This window comes from Triticum urartu, chromosome 2, assembly GCF_003073215.2.
Source record: "Triticum urartu cultivar G1812 chromosome 2, Tu2.1, whole genome shotgun sequence".
In the NCBI taxonomy this organism is placed as follows: Eukaryota; Viridiplantae; Streptophyta; class Magnoliopsida; order Poales; family Poaceae; genus Triticum; species Triticum urartu.
The window spans coordinates 428,378,080-428,395,904 of record NC_053023.1 but is presented as its reverse complement, the minus strand read 5'-3'; positions in this window follow the sequence as shown (position 1 = coordinate 428,395,904).

Sequence of the window (17,825 nt, the reverse complement as noted above, 5' to 3'; positions counted from 1 at the left end):
TATGCCCCACACATGTGTTATTCTTCCACATGTACCTTTTTTCGCCATTATATGCATCGATATGACTTAAGTTTTGGCTAAGTTGTGTTGCCTGGCTCTTGTATTTATGCCCTACGTTCCCATGAATTCGGCTAGGGCATAAGGGGAGCACCTCTGCGATTGTTACTATCGGGTCAGCCGGATGTGTACCTCAGACTGGGTGTAGCCGAAAGCTAGCGTTCTTAAGGGAATAGTCGATCGGTGAAAAAAGATGATTTTTATTTATTTTGATACATGCTCCCAGATGTTTATAGCCTGCGTCTCTTTTTGCAGTTCGGACATGCACACTAGGGCATGCATACCCAGGGAAAGGAACCCTTAACGGAACTATTCTCCCTGGAAGATGTTTCTTACTATCCATGTAATATAACATAGCTAGTTGGGTACTTGTCTGTTCAAGCACTTATGACCCCTATGCCTGGTTTCCACACATACCCCGGTATTTACATAACCGAGCGGGTATTCAGACACACTCCGGACTATCAGGTCCAGAGGTCGAAGCGAAAAGGTCCGCCATGACAACTGATTTACAATCCGGCTAGGGACATTATATATGTCACTTAAAGTACACAGTCACTAAGACTGTCTAAATTCTTCTTCTATACCATCCAATAGGCTGTCTAGCCTACAATCCTGTTGGGAATATTTTGCGGCTAATTCTACTTGGTCATACACCAAACTGATGGGGATCTCTTTCCCATCAGGCCCCATAGGTCCGACCTCGGCAATGTGGTTTGGGTCAGCTTTGGTATATCGCGTCTTCACCATGGCCCAGGCTTCCCTTGCACCTTGTCGGCAGGCTGATATCTTCCATAATCAGAAGCGCCGCCGCGCTCCCTTGAGCTTCTCTATAAGCTCCACCATGCCTCCTGGCGGGGAGGCGGATGGCCACAAGGCTTGGGCAATACCCTGGATCACTTGTCGAACTTGTTCGTGCAGTTGTGAGAGCTCTGGTAGAATATCACTCGCAGACCCGGGCATCTCCTCCGCGGGATGACCCGTCAACATACCTGCAGACATAACTCTGTTAGCCGGCTTCTTCGCTGAACTCTTTCAAAAGTTCGTTCAAGCACTTACTGAAAATGCCGCATCGAAGCCACTTATTCTCCTTCACGGAATCCGCAAGCTGGGCTCAGACATCTTTCAGTTCCACGCCCAGCTGGATATTGGCGTCCTGGAGATTATTTTTCTCCTGCGTGACCCACGTAAGCACGCGCTCGCTAGCATTTAGCTGGCGATTAGCACATTGCGCATTCTCCAGCACGGCCTCCGGATTCACTCCGGAGTCATCTGCAACATCTACTATTAGATTTGCATGCATGCCGCATACTATCTGGTAACTGTCATTCTTTGCAACGGAAACAAGTGTTACCAGAGGGGGCCTTCTCGGACTCCTTCAACGTGGCAACCGCGGCCCATAGCTAGGCTTTGCACTCTTCTAGCTCTTGTAACAATTGGGTATTCTTCTCTGTAAGAACCTGCACAAATAATGATCCTTAAATCAGTTGTGTCAGCTGTTTCAAGTCTCAAGGGCTACTGATATATATATAATCGTCAGATTTTATTACCCGTATATCCTTTACATACTGGCCCATGGCTCTAGCAAGACCGTTTTGAGCAGCACGGATGTACGCGTCTCCTGAGTTGAAGGCATCCAACGCCTCTTGGGAGAAACAAGCGTCACGGAGTATGGCCCGACGATGCCTGTGAATCATGGCGCTCTCCACTTTGGAATTTGTAGAGGATAGTCTAGCCGCATCCTCTGTAGGAGGAGCATCCGGCGTTCACCCCGTGTTAGCTTCCGCCTCTATGTCCAGCCGTGGAGCCCGACTGGTGGAGGCGTGATCGGCAACCTCTTCGGATATAGTCCGGCGAGCATTTTTCCTACTAGGAAACATGGACGTCATTATATTTTAAGAAAGATGACAACCACGGAGCGAGGTTCTGTATCATACCTCTGCGTCGGCGTCTTAGTCCTGACCGCCTTCCTTTTTAGCCAGCCGGCTTCGGTGTCCCTTGTTGGAGAGTCACGGCGGGTTCGGCATGGTGTCCCGAAGGCCTTCCATGTAAAACACCATATGTGTACGGTAGGTGAAGTGCATAAAAGGGGATCGTTCTCAGAAGTTGGGACTCCGGTTTTTCTTACATGCGATGCAGGGAGTAGCCCAGGATAGTCAGCTATGATGGCCACCATGGCATCATCGCGGCTCAATTGATAGAATGTCCTGTCGATCAGCTCCACAAATATGTCTGTATCCTCTTCGAGTCCGGGATCGAGGGCCCGGTCAGGGTCCTCCGGTTGTGGAGGTGGGCTGTTGACCTCTCTTACAGCTTTTCGCAGTTCCTGCCATGAAATGGCAAGGTGAGTATTTATGACGAAGAATGCGGGAAGGTTGGGAGTAAAAAGTGATAGCTCACCCAGCTTGAACGGTTGTACATGGAGAATCCATCCCGTGGCTTAATACAGATGAACTCCTCTTCCTCTCCCTTGAACAAATCGGACAGAATTTTTGCTAGAGCAGCAACTGAGTCCGGTCCCTTATGCCCGCAGCGGGTGGCATCATCTTCCCCGTTAAACCGCCACATGGGGTGCCCTCGATATTGAAGTGGCTGCACCCCCCGCATTATACATATTGACATAACCTCGATTATTGTCAGCCCTGATTGAGCCAACACTTTTATCCGGCCCATTAGGTAAAGGACTTCTCCGTTATCTTCCTCCTGAGGGCTCCGTGGATGCCAGCTTCGGCGTTTCTTCAAAGGGGCATTGTCGAACTCGGGAAGACCCATCCGAATAGGATCTGGAAGGGGGACATCCTCGATGTAAAACCACTCCAAAGGCCAGTCTTCGTACGTCTTCTTCGGGGTACCAGATAGGTATCCGGTCCTAGCGATGCGCCATATTTCGGCTCCGCCCACTTGATATATTGACCCCTTCTGTGTACGGGGCACAAGGCAGAATAGCCTCTTCCACAGCTCGAAATGAGCTTCGCAACCTAGAAACAGCTCACAAAGGCTAACATAACCAACGATGTGTAATATGGAAGCAGGGGTAAAATTATGCAACTAGAGGCCATAAAATCCAGGAGCCCGCAGAGGAATGGATGGATTGGAAATCAAAGTCCCCTTAGTAAAAAAGGGACAAGGCATACCCGCTCCCCCTTGGAGGGATTGGGGAAGCTCTCCGCTTGCTCCCCGCCATTATAGGTGGCGAGCCCGGCTTGAAGGACCATATACGCTGGAGGGAGAAATCCCTGGGTCTGTAACTCTACTAATTGGCTGTGCGGGACGGAAGACTTCTCCCAATCACCGGGCTTAGGGCTATGGGAGCGAGAGGAGGAGCTGCGATGGCCGGCCATATTGGAATGGATTTTTCCGAGCGTGCTCCGATGGATACTCGCCGTGGGAGGATGGTGTGGTCTGGATCTAAGAATCCCCATCTCTTTAATAGATAGTTTACTTACATGGCTAGGGTGGCGAATGTAAAAATGCCCTGGCTGCTCGCATTCGCTCGACACACGGAAGATAGCCCTTATTGGGCGCAGAAGCCAAGAAGTGGAACATTTATGGGGAGCCGAACACTACTCAGCAGATATTCAGAATTTGGAGAAGAACCCGCCTTGCAATGTCGAAGACAATCTGCGCGCCGGAGTCATCATCATTGAAGCCTGGTTCCGGGGCTACTGAGGGAGTCCTGGATTAGGGGGTCTCCGGATAGCCGGACTATATCCGTTGGCCGGACTGTTGGACTATGAAGATACAAGATTGAAGACTTCGTCCGTGTCCGGATGGGACTCTCCTTGGCGCGGAAGGCAAGCTTGGCAATACGGATATGTACATCTCCTCCCTTGTAACCGACTTTGTGTAACCCTAGCCCCCTCCGGTGTCTATATAAACCGGAGGGTTTAGTCCGTAGGACGACATACAATCATACCATAGGATAGCTTCTAGGGTTTAGCCTCTACGATCTCGTGGTAGATCAACTCTTGTAATACTCATATCATCAAGATCAATCAAGCAGGAAGTAGGGTATTACCTCCATCGAGAGGGCCCGAACCTGGGTAAATATCGTGTCCCTCGCCTCCTGTTACCATCCACCTTAGACGCACAGTTTGGGACCCCCTACCCGAGATCCGCCGGTTTTGACACCGACATTGGTGCTTTCATTGAGAGTTCCACTGTGCCATCATCATAAGGAGGGATGTTGCCAAACTCTCCGACTAGGCGGCTTCGTCATGACTGCCCGCTCGGCCGCTGCGCCGATGATGACTTCTCGGGTCATCGAAAATAGCCTCCACATCGGCTCGAAATTCACCGGGTAGATGGATCCAATGGAGCTCTCCTCTTTGAACGAGCTCTTGGATCGCATCGCCGCTTTGGGAGTCGCTACGGACTATGATCGGATTGGGCTTAAACCCGATGAAAGGGAGATTAACTCTCCGCCGGTCACCCATCAGATAGCGGTGGTGGAGGAGCAATGCGGCGATTCTTCCTCTATCCTGAGGATGAACTATGTCTGGATTCCCGAGCTCTCTGAGCCGGATACCCGTCCACGGGAGGACATCGCCCTAACCCTGAACCTATAATCAGGCAGCATGTTGAACCTGCGGGGCAACATCCCGGAGCCCGAACTTCCAAGATCGGAAACTCCCCCTCCCCTGGGTCTCAGATTGGGTCAAGGTCTGGACTTAAATCCACCCACCCACCTAGATATAAATGATCTTTCCCACAAAGGCAAGAGCCCCAAGAGATAGTACATCACTATTGGGCCAGATTCCTCCTTGTAATGAACAAGGTCAAGGACTGTCGCGAGGAAGACGCAATTTCATCCTTTTGCAACAATTGCACGGACAAGGGAATCCTCAACGCCATAAGTCGCCATGACATGGCACACTTCGCTGATTTGGCGGCCAGAGTACGGAAGTACTGTGCGATGGAAAGCGCCTGGAAAAGCCAAACAAAATTTTGGGATAATCCGGCTCTGACAAAACCCCCAGTCCGAACTAAAAGGGTGCACTCTCATAAGTCGCACGACTCAATTACAAAGAAGCAAAAGCCCACTACAGGGCGTGGAACCGTATTAGAGGGATGGCTTAACGGGCCCTGCAAAATTCATAGTACAGCGGATACCATACCAACACACAGCCTTAGAGCATGTTGGGTACTCCGGCAGGTGGCCAAGAGCGGTGAGGATCTCCTCATTGAAAACACCGCAGAGCACCATCCCGTGGATAACAATACAGTATTGACAGTCTTCGAGACCTTCGCCTCAAATAATAGGCGTAAGCGAGCACTCTGCAGCCTTGCCGAAGTCTGCCACGTGGCAGCAATAAATCCATGGAGCGACACGGCTATCACCTTCAATGCCAGTGACGAACCTAAATTCCGAACAACCCGAGCACTAGCCGCCTTGGTCCATAGTCCAATTGTGGATGGCTTTTGGCTTACTAAAGTGCTCATGGATGGCGGCAGCGGATTAAACCTCATTTATGAGGAGACTCTTCAAAAAATGGAAATAGATAGAAACCGTATTGAGCAAAGCAGCACGACCTTCCGAGGAATCATCCCCAGTCGGAAGGCACGTTGCGCTGGGAAAATCACACTAGATGTGGGTATTCGGCACTCCGGAGAATTACAGGTCCGAAGAAATTACATTCCAAGAGGCCCCGTTCAGTAGCGGATACCACGCCCTTCTAGGGCGGGAGGCATTCAAGATCTTCCAAGCCATACCCCATTACGGGTATATGAAGCTCAAAATGCCTGGGCCCAATGGAATCATCACTCTAGCTAGTGATCCGGACATAGCACTCCGCGCCGAGAACAAAACAGCCGCACTGGCCCTCGAGGCATTATCCGAAGCCCTTGCGGCGGAGGAATTAACCGCGCTGCGCTCCACAGTGGGCAGGGACGACGTTATACTCGACAGAAGATCCAAGTCCACCTCTTTTAAACCAGCGGATGAAATAGTCAAATTCCAAGTCCATCCAACGGACCCCACAAAAACAGCATCCATCGGGGCACAGTTAAACTCCGCTGTAGACACCGCACTACGGGAGTTCCTGCGCGAGAATTGGGACATATTTGCCTGGCATCCTTCAGACATGCCATCAGTCGCCAAAAAGGGGGAGACTGTATGTGCATCTAGTGCCCGTTAGTGATTTTGGTGTATTGAAGACTTATAGGTTAAGGGACTAATGTGTTAAAAACATGAGCAAGGGGATAACAAGTCTTAAAATAAACAAGTGCCTGCAGGCTTACAAACTAAAAAAAGATAAGATGCCCGTAATCCCTTCCTTGTCCCTCTCCTCAGAAGGTGGAACAAGAGAGCCGGAGGCTGAAAAGAGCACCTAGGTGAGGTGCGAGAACCAGAAGGCGCCAAGAGAACGTCCCAGTGCCGGGAGGGAAGCTGGAAGATGAGGCAGCGGGCCGGCAATACACGACGAAGGCATCTGTGCCCACGTACTCTGACTTGACAGCCACCACCCGCCTTCTTGGCCCTCTCCGGCCCTCCTATGCCAGCCTCCCAAGGAGGCGACGGGGAGCACCCCGATGGAGTGCTTGGCAAGGAAGGCCCTCGGCAAGGTGCGTGGCTAAGGGAGGGGCGGCACGGTCAGTCGAAGTCGGAGTTGGCATCCTGCCGCCCGACTCCCTCGCCGTCGCTGTCGCTATCCTCCTCCTCACTCCCGCTTGAGGAGGAATCTTCATCCTCACTCCCACTCTCCACGCAGCACTTCAAGTGAGTTCCGAGATCTCCAAAGACCTTGACGTAGAGCAGGCTGCCCTCCGTTAACTTGAAGTAGAGGACAAGCCCCACCGTCAGGCTGCGGTTGCATGTGAACGTCTTCCATCCGCGACGGAGGTACATGATATGAGGGGCCGAGAAGTCGACGTCGACCCGCATGCCACCATTCCCGCAGCCCTTCATGTGCAACCAAAGGGTCTGGGGAGGATCGAGCTCCATCTCCCAAGCAAAGGCAGTAGGGAGACGGAGGCGGCGACGCGCTGGCTGGCGCATCCTGATGAAGAACTAGTGGGGCTGGTCCCCGACATGGTGCTCCGTCAGGGGAGGTATCGCTGGCGGAGGCGAGGCCGATGTGCCGCCCCGTCCTCCTCTCCCCTGGGCGCCATGACGGCCCCGACCTTGCCCCCTCCCCCTTCCTCTCATGGCCGGTTCCGCCGCCACGAGCTCTAGGGAAGGAGGAACACGCTGGCGAGCAGCAACCCTCGCCGCCACCGTCGAAGGGCCAGCGCTTCCTCTCGCCATGGCGGATGGAAGGAAGAAGCGGAGGTGGAAGGAGACAGATGATGGAAGAGTGTGGAAGGCCGCCCCCTTCCCTTCCTTATAAAGGGGTGGAGTCAGGGCTCGGCCGCCCCACTCGACCAGTCCGGTCACATCGAGGGAGCAGGGAATCAGGACCGGCCCGCTGCCCCAATCAACGATGACCCGGTTTCCCGCCTCCACCTCCTGCCACCTTCATGAGGGACACATGGCGAGCGAGCAACATTGAAGGGACAGGGGAGGCGGCCGCTCCCCACCCCATGATCGTGGGGCGCGGGCGCCTTGAAGGTCATGACCCGAGGCCACCCGAGTAAATGGTCCATGCCTCTGCGCCTCCCTCCTTTTTACGGGGGAGGCGCGAGCCGCCTCTTTACCATGATGTGACGCATGCATGCGGGAACCGCCCCATGCTGCGGACGAGAAATTACTATGGTAAAGTCCGCCCCACCTGCCCGCGCACCGTTCTGGGCCTTGCCCAACAACGCATCACGCTTATGTGTGGCCCAGGCCCGGGGGCTCCTGTCGGTGTACAAAAGTAGGGGCTCTCCTTTTGACCCCTTTACTTATGCACGGGAAGTCAGAGCCATGCGCCGCGGCCACACTTGACAGGGCGGTGGAGGGAAGCCGGAGAGAAGCCAAAGCACAATACGACCAAGGCAATGATATGTCTCCAACGTATCTATAATTTTTGATTGCTACATGCTATATTATCTACTGTTTTGGACATTAGCGGGCTTTATTATCCACTTTTATATTATTTTTGGGACTAACCTATTAACCGGAGGCCCAGCCCAGAATTGTTGTTTTTTGCCTGTTTTAGGGTTTCGAAGAAAAGGAATATCAAACGGAGTCCAAACGGAGTAAAACCTTCGGGAACATGATTTTCTCAATGAACAAGACTAGGGAGACTTGGACCCTACGTCAAGAAAGAAAAGAGGAGGCCACGAGGTAGGGGGCGTGCATACCCCCCCAGGCGCGCCCTCCACCCTCGTGGGCCCCTGTTGCTCTACCGACGTACTCCTTCCTCCTATATATGCCTACGTACCCCCAAACGATCAGAGATGGAGCCAAAAACCTAATTCCACCGCTGCAACTTTCTGTATCCACAAGATCCCATCTTAGGGCCTATTCTGGAGCTCCGCCGGAGGGGGCATCGATCACGGAGGCCTTCTGCATCAACACCATAGCCCCTCCGATGAAGTGTGAGTAGTTTACCTCATATCTACGGGTCCATAGTTAGTATCTAGATGGCTTCTTCTCTCTTTTTGGATCTCAATACAATGTTCTCCCCCTCTCTTGTGGAGAACAATTCGATGTAATCTTCTTTTTGCGGTGTGTTTGTTGAGACCGATGAATTGTGGGTTTATGATCAAGTCTATCTATGAATAATATTTGAGTCTTCTCTGAATTATTTTATGTATGATTGGTCATCTTTGCAAGTCTCTTCGAATTATCAGTTTGGTTTGGCCTACTAGATTGATCTTTCTTGCAATGGGAGAAGTGCTTAGCTTTGGGTTCAATCTTGCGGTGTCCTTTCCCAGTGACAGTAGGGGCAGCAAGGCACGTATTGTATTGTTGCCATCGAGGATAACAAGATGGGGTTTTCTTCATATTGCATGAGTCTATCCCTCTACATCATGTTATCTTTCTTAAGGCGTTACTCTATTTTTAACTTAATACTCTAGATGCATGATGGATAGCGGTCGATGAGTGGAGTAATAGTAGTAGATGCAGGCAGGAGTCGGTCTACTTGTCTCGGACGTGATGCCTATATACATGATCATACCTAGATATTCTCATAACTATGCTCAATTCTGTCAATTGCTCAACAGTAATTTGTTCACCCACCATAGAATGCTTATGCTCTCGAGAGAAGCCACTAGTGAAACCTATGGCCCGTGGGTCGATCTTTATCATATTAATCTCCTACTACTTAGTTATTTCCTTTGCTATTTACTTTGCCTTTATTTTACTTTGCATCTTTATCATAAAAATACCAAAAATCTTATCTTATCATATCTATCCGATCTCACTCTCGTAAGTGGCCTTATAGGGATTGACAACCCCTATTTGTGTTGGTTGCGAGGATTTATTTGTTTTGTGCAGGTGCGAGGGACTCGCGTGTAGCCTCCTACTAGATTGATACCTTGGTTCTCAAAAACTGAGGGAAATACTTACGCTAATTTGTTGCATCATCCCTTCCTCTTCGGGGAAAACCAACGCAATGCTCAAGAGGTAGCAAGAAGGATTTCTGGCGCCGTTGCCGGGGAGGTCTACGCAAAAGTCAACATGCCAAGTACCCATCACATACCCTTATCTCCCGTATTATATTATTTGCAATTTTCCTCTCATTTCCTCTCCCCCACTTCACCCTTGTCGTTTTATTTGCCCTCTCTGTCTATCCTCCCTTCCTTTCCCATTTGCCTCCTTTTTCCCGCTTGCTTTTAGTTTGCTTGTGTGTTAGCTTTCTTGCTTGTCGTTATGGCTAGTCTCTTATGTTCTCCGTTGTCTCCCGAGAATGAAATTCTAAATTTTAAGCAAAGGGAGGGTGAAAATCTAAAAGATGCTTTGTATAGAATTTGCAATGCTCAAAATAGATCTACTAGGAAGAAATCTACTTCCATTCTCGTTCGCAATTTTTATGTAGGAATTACTCCTTGGCACCGTTATGTTCTTGATACTATTACCGGAGGGAACTTTTTGGGTAGCCATACTTTTGATTCTTATAATGCTATGTTAGATTTATTTGGCTCACCCCCTCTCTTGGTTAATGGCACTATATTAACTTTGGAGCATGTAATGCAAAGGCTTGAAATTATTGAAAATAAGGTTGCTACTGTAGAGTTAATTGAAAATTTGGATAAAAAGATCCACAGCTGAATCTCTCAATATGGATCTAAAGTAGGAGTTACTTCGAGAGATATTAAAGAAAAGGAACCCATAGTTAATGAGAAAATAAATCACGATTCCACTAGGATCGATAAACTTGAGGGTATTATCACCAACTTGGGAACCGCTTTTTCTTCCGTAAAGAATACTCCAAGTCCTCCCACTAAAATTTCCAAGCTTATGTATGTTCCTAAAAATAAGGATGAATCCTCCAATAAGGAAAATGCGGATCTCAAATCTATAAGTATTCATCCCAATCTTTTTGCTATCATTAAGGAACCATTTGTTACACATGATTTTTTTGATCTTGTGACTAAGAGTTTGATAATTAATAAAAATAAAGAAATTCCTAAAGATGGTACATGCCTCATCGAAGAATCACCTACCAAAGATGGCAATACCTAGATCTACTCTTGCTTGTTATGCCTAGCTAGGGGCGTTAAATGATAGCGCTTGTTGGGAGGCAACCCAATTTTATTTTTATTCCTTGCTTTTTGCTCCTGTTTAGTAATAAATAATTTATCTAGCCTCTGTTTTGTTTGTGTTTTTTGTGTTTAATTAGTGTTTGTGCCAAGTAGAACCGTTGGGAAGACTTGGGGAAAGTCTTGTTACACTTGCTGTAAAAACAGAAACTTTAGCGCTCACGAGAACTGCTGTCATTTTTATTTGTAAAGTGCTATTTAGTTAATTCTTTTTGAAGATGATTAATATATAAATTCCTCACGTCCAAAAAATTATTTTATAATTTTTTGGGTTCCAGATCTTGCGCTAGCTACATATTACTACAGACTGTTCTGTTTTTGACAGATTCTGTTTTTCGTGTGTTGTTTGCTTATTTTGATGAATCTATGGCTAGTAAAATAGTTTATAAACCATAGAGAAGTTGGAATACAGTAGGTATAACACCAATATAAATAAATAATGAGTTCATTACAGTACCTTTAAGTGGTCTTTTATTTTCTTTCGCTAACGGAGCTCACGAGATTTTCTACTTTAAGTTTTGTGTTGTGAAGTTTTCAAGTTTTGGGTAAAGATTTGATGTATTATGGAGCAAGGAGTGGCAATAGCCTAAGATTGGGGATGCCCATGGCACCCCCAGGATAATCTAAGGACACCTAAAAGCCAAAGCTTGGGGATGCCCCGGAAGGCATCCCCTCTTTCGTCTACTTCTATCGGTAACTTTACTTGGAGCTATATTTTTATTCGCCACATGATACGTGTTTTGCTTGGAACGTCTTGTATTATTTGAGTCTTTACTTGTTAGTTTACCACAATCATCCTTGCTGTACACAACTTTTGAGAGATCCATACATGATTTGGAATTTGTTAGAATACTCTATGTGCTTCGCTTATATCTTTTGAGTTATATAATTTTGCTCTAGTACTTCACTTATATCTTTTAGAGCACGGTGGTGGATTTGTTTTATAGAAACTATTGATCTCTCATGCTTCACTTAGATTATTTTGAGATTCTTAAATAGCATGGTAATTTTCTTAAAATCCTAATATGCTTGGTATACAAGATTAATAATAAAACTTTCTTATGAGTGTGTTGAATACTATGATAAGTTTGATACCTGATAATTGTTTTGAGATATGGAGATGGTGATATTAAAGCCATGCTAGTTGAGTAGTTGTGAATTTGAGAAATACTTGTCTTAAAGCTTGTGATTCCCGTAGCATGCACGTATGGTGAACCGTTATGTGATGAAGTCGGAGCATGATTTATTTTTTGATTGTCTTCCTTATGAGTGGCGGTCGGGGACGAGCGATGGTCTTTTCCTACCAATCTATCCCCCTGGGAGCATGCGCATAATACTTTGCTTTGATAACTTATAGATTTTTGCAATAAGTATATGAGTTCTTTATGACTAATGTTGAGTCCATGGATTATACGCACTCTCACCCTTCCACCTTTGCTAGCCTCTCTAATACCGCGCACCTTTCGCCGGTATCATACACCCACCATATACCTTCCTCAAAACAGCCACCATACCTACCTATTATGGCATTTCCATAGCCATTCCAAGATATGAGATATATTTCCATGCAACTTCCCATTGTTCCGTTTATTATGACACACTCCTTCATTGTCATATTGCTTAGCATGATCATGTAGTTGACATCGTATTTGTGGAAAAGCCACCATTCATAATTCTTTCAGACATGTCACTCATGCATCATTGCATATCCCGGTACACCGCTGGAGGCATTCACATAGAGTCATATTTTGTTCTAAGTATCGAGTTGTAAGAAAAATAAAAGTGTGATGATCATCATTATTAGGGCATTGTCCCAGTGATGAAAGGATGATGGAGACTATGATTCCCCCACAAGTCGGGATGAGACTCCGGACGAAAAATAAAAAAAAGGAGAGAAAGAAAAGAGGCCATAAAAAAGAGAAAAGGCCCAAATAAAAAATGAGAGAAAAAGAGAGAAGGGACAATGTTACTATCCTTTTACCACACTTGTGCTTCAAAGTAGCACCATGATCTTCATAGTAGAGAGTCTCTCATGTTATCACTTTCATATACTAGTGGGAATCTTTCGTTATAGAACTTGGCTTGTATATTCCAATGATGGGCTTGCTCAAATTTCCCTAGGTCTTCATGAGCAAGCAAGTTGGATGCACACCCACTTAGTTTCTTTTTGAGCTTTCATATACTTATAGCTCTAGTGCATCCGTTGCATGGCAATCCCTACTCACTCACATTGATATCTATTGATGGGCATCTCCATAGCCCGTTGATACGCCTAGTTGATGTGAGACTACCTTCTCCTTTTTGTCTTCTCCACAACCACCACTCTATTCCACCTATAGTGCTATATCCATGGCTCATGCTCATGTATTGCGTGAAGATTGAAAAAGTTTTGAGAATGTCAAAATTATGAAACAATTGCTTGGCTTGTCATCGGGGTTCTGCATGATTTAAATATTTTGTGTGGTGAAGATAGAGCATAGCCAGACTATATGATTTTGTAGGGATAACTTTCTTTAGCCATGTTATTTTGAGAAAACATAATTGCTTTGTTAGTATGCTTGAAGTATTACTATTTTTATGTCAATATGAACTTTTGTCTTGAATCTTTCAGATCTGAATATTCATACCACAATTAAGAAGAATTACATTAAAATTATGCCAAGTAGCACTCTGCATAAAAGATTCTGTTTTTATCATTTAGCTACTCGAGGACGAGTAGGAATTAAGCTTGGGGATGCTTGATACGTCTCCAACATATCTATAAGTTTTGATTGCTCCATGCTATATTATCTACTGTTTTGGACATTATTGGGCTTTATTATCCACTTTTATATTATTTTTGGGACTAACCTATTAACCAGAGGCCCAGCCCAGAATTGCTGTTTTTTGCCTATTTTAGGGTTTCGAATAAAAGCAATATTAAATGGAGTCCAAACGGCATGAAACCTTCGGGAACGTGATTTTCTCAACGAACAAGACCAGGGAGACTTGGACCCTGCGTCAACAAAGAAAAGAGGAGGCCACGAGGTAGGGGGCGTGCATCCCCCCCCAGGCGCGCCCTCCACCCTCGTGGGCCCCCTGTAGCTCCATGACGTATTCCTTCCTCCTATATATACCTACGTACCCCCAAACGATCAGAGACAGAGCCAAAAACCTAATTCCACCACCGCAACTTTCTGTATCCACGAGATCCCATCTTGGGGCCTGTTCCGGAGCTCTGCTGGAGGGGGCATCAATCACGGAGGGCTTCTACATCAACGCCATAGCCCCTCCGATGAAGTGTGAGTAGTTTACCTTAGACCTACGGGTCCATAGTTAGTAGCTAGATGGCTTCTTCTCTCTTTTCGGATCTCAATACAATGTTTTCCCCCTCTCTTGTGGACAACTATTCGATGTAATCTTCTTTTTGTGGTGTGTTTGTTGAGATCGATGAATTGTGAGTTTATGATCAAGTCTATCTATGAATAATATTTGAATCTTCTCTGAATTCTTTTATGTATGATTGGTTATCTTTGCAAGTCTCTTCGAATTATCAGTTTGGTTTGGCCTACTAGATTGATCTTTCTTGCAATGGGAGAAGTGCTTAGTTTGGGTTCAATCTTGCGGTGTCCTTTCCCAGTGACAGTAGGGGTAGCAAGGCACGTATTGTATTGTTGCCATCGAGGATAACAAGATGGGATTTTCTTCATATTGCATGAGTCTATCCCTCTACATCATGTCATCTTGCTTAAGGTGTTACTCTATTTTTAACTTAATACTCTAGATGCATGCTGGATAGCCGTCGATGAGTGGAGTAATAGTAGTAGATGCAGGCAGGAGTCGGTCTACTTGTCTTGGACGTGATGCCTATATACATGATCATACCTAAATATTCTCATAACTATGCTCAATTCTGTCAATTTCTCAACAGTAATTTGTTCACCCACCGTAGAATACTTATGCTCTCAAGAGAAGCCACTAGTGAAACCTATGGCCCACAGGTCTATCTTTATCATATTAATCTCCTACTAGTTAGTTATTTCCTTTGCTATTTACTTTGCCTTTATTTTACATTGCATCTTTATCATAAAAATACCAAAAAATTATCTTATCATATCTATCAAATCTCACTCTCGTAAGTGGCCTTATAGGGATTGACAACCCCTATTTGCATTGGTTGCGAGGATTTATTTGTTTTGTGTAGGTGCGAGGGACTCGCGCGTAGCCTCCTACTGGATTGATACCTTGGTTGTCAAAAACTGAGGGAAATACTTACGCTACTTTGCTGCATCATCCCCTCCTCTTTGGGGAAAACCAACGCAGTGCTCAAGAGGTAGAAGGCAACGCCAAGACCGGAAGCACAGGAGGGCAAGAGGGCGAGGTGGGCTCCCACGGCAAGATCCTTGCTGGGGCGCCCCCCCCCCCCCTCCCCCCCCGGCAAGAGCGTTGCCGGGGGCAACTTGCCCGATGCCAGCGGAGTGAATCACCCTTAAGCCCACCGGCTCCAACCTAACCAGATGCGTTGGAACCAGGGATCGGGAGGCACCTCTGTGGTGGCATGCAAATCTTCGTCAAACTCATAAATATATGAGTTCAGATGAGGACTAGAAGACAACGACCCTCGGCAGGATCCTAGCCGAGGAAATCCACAAGATCCCCAGCAAGACCCTTGCCGGGGATGACAGCAATGCCACGGCAAGACCCTTGCCGGGCCCCCGACAAGACCCTTGCCGAGGGCGTCAGCAGGGCCACTGCGAGGCCCACACCAGCCAAGATCCCGCCGCCGTTCGCATGCAGCTGCCAGCCCAACCAGCTGAGCAGGCACCTGCGTGGGAACATGAAGCTTCCAGGCCAACTCAGCAAGCGCCTGCGTGGCGGCATGCAAATCTTCCTGAAGGCCCTACCACCACGCCACCTCAGCTGCCTGCCTGCCCACACGGTGTTGCATGCATCGCCAGTCTGGGCGCGTGTCGAAGCGAGGCACAGCGGCGACGGACGGGACGAGCCTCGTTTCCGTCCCCGATAATGCTAAGGGACACCTAAGGGATGCATTAAATGCGTCTTGTCCTATAATACGGGCGATAAGCTCATAGTATTGTAGGCCTTTCCACCTCCTGTGTGCCACTGTGGCAGCCCCTTTCGACTATAAAAGGAGGCCCATGGCGTACTGGAGAGGGATTCGGCTCTTTTGAACTACACAGCCAGCGTAGCTAGTTCGAAAGCCCAAGAACACTCAATACATCCACCAAAGCAGGACTAGGGTTTTACGCGTCCTCGTGGCCCGAACCTCCGTAAACGACCTGTGTGCTTGCTCCTAGACCTGCTCTCCTCACGACCCCGCGCCCGCCGATCGTAGAAGGGATCCCCGTGATCCCATAGGTGTCGTTCCCACCGACATCTTTGGCGCGCCAGGTAGGGTGTGCAGTTGTGAGAATCTGGTCTAGCAGTTAGCCTAGCAGTTCTTCGTCGCCATGGCTCCCAAGAAGAAGGCGGCCACGGTGGTCGGTTCATCGGGAGCCGGACGGCCCGTACCGGTGCAGGCGAGCAGCGGGCCGGTCGCGAATAGAACCAGAGGCGCGACCCGCAAGCACCAACATCTCTCTGGCAGTCAGAGCCTCGCGAGCGACGTCGTTCGTGCGCAAGGCGATGGGCCACACGCCGTGAAATCCAGAGACGAAGCTGGGCCTCCCGCAGACGGCGCGGGACCCTCCGGGGGCGTCACCGTACCACCCGCGGGCGGCGCGGTGACCTCCAAGACACCCACTCCGGCGCCCACAGCGCTCTTCCCAGGTTGTGCGCGATGAGCAGCGTCACCACGCCGGTGACCCTGGACGCCGCCGTGGGAAGAGTCCTGTGGTCATCCGCAAGAGGATGGAGGCCAGCATGCCCGCCGAAGTGCTGCCGAGGAGGGCGCACAGCTACTAGGCCATGATAGAGCTCCTTCTAACATGGATAGAAGTCGAAGCGCGCCACAGTCCATGCAGCCTTCGCCGCCGCCCACGCCGGCAGAAGCCTTGGCGCACGCACAGCTGCTCCTCGACTCCCCCCCCGCCACGGAGATGCTCGACGAGTGGAGAGCCACTATCCAGAGCCTCGTCGGCATCACCAACAAAGACGAGCCAGGGCCGGCGGGACCCTCAGGCCGGCGCTCCATTGAGCCACTGCATGATGGCGGTGGAGGGGCTGGAGGCACCGCGGCCACGATGCACTCTCCTCCTCCACACCAGCCACCGCGGATGTCGGTCCATCGTGATGACGCTTTTCATGACATTTCCATAGTGTCGTCCGACCCACGGACCCGCCGTGATCAACACCAGGTTCTTCAGGAACGAGCCCATGAAGACGCTCGAACCACCATCAAGCGCCAGCGCGATACGCGCCACCAGCCAGACAAGCGGGTGACGCCTGCTATGGACCACCCAACACCAAGAGGCTCCGGCGGCCTACCTTACGAGGTGGGTTGCCCAGCCTTTACCCGTGAGGTGCGGTAGTTCCAGTGGCCGTCCCACCGCACGTTCAAGCCCGACGTCGGCGAGAAGTACGACAGCAAGACCCACCCATCAGAGTTCCTCGGCATCTACACCATCGCGATGCAAGCCGCTGGAGCTCGTGCCGACAAGGTGCTTGCCAATTACTTCCCGTTGGTCCTGAAACCCAATGTCATGTCTTGGTTGATGCACTTGCCCGTGGATTCCATTTCTTCTTGGTCAGATTTGTGCCACGAGTTCATTGGTGCCTTCACTGGAGGCCACCAAGCTCATGGCCAGGTGAGTGATTTGCATATCATTCCCAGAAGGAAGGTGAAAAATCGTGCAAGTACATACAGAGGTTCAGCCGAGTGAAATACAAAATCCCGGATGTTCATCCTGCCGCCGTGATCAGCGCATTCCATCAGAATGTGCGCAACCACAAGATGCATGAAGAGCTGGCAAAGAACAAGGTCAAAGACATGGCCGAACTTTACGTTCTGGCCGATAGATGCGCCCGGGCAGAAGAGGGAAGGATGTACCCTGGCGAAGACGTCGGTGCGGAAACTGACTCTACCGACGAAGACACGGCCGCCCCGATGAAGAAGGGCCGGCGTCGCAACAGGAAACGCAAGGACAAGACCGTGCTTGCTATCGAGGGATCCGGCGACACCAGCGCCGCCAAGAAGG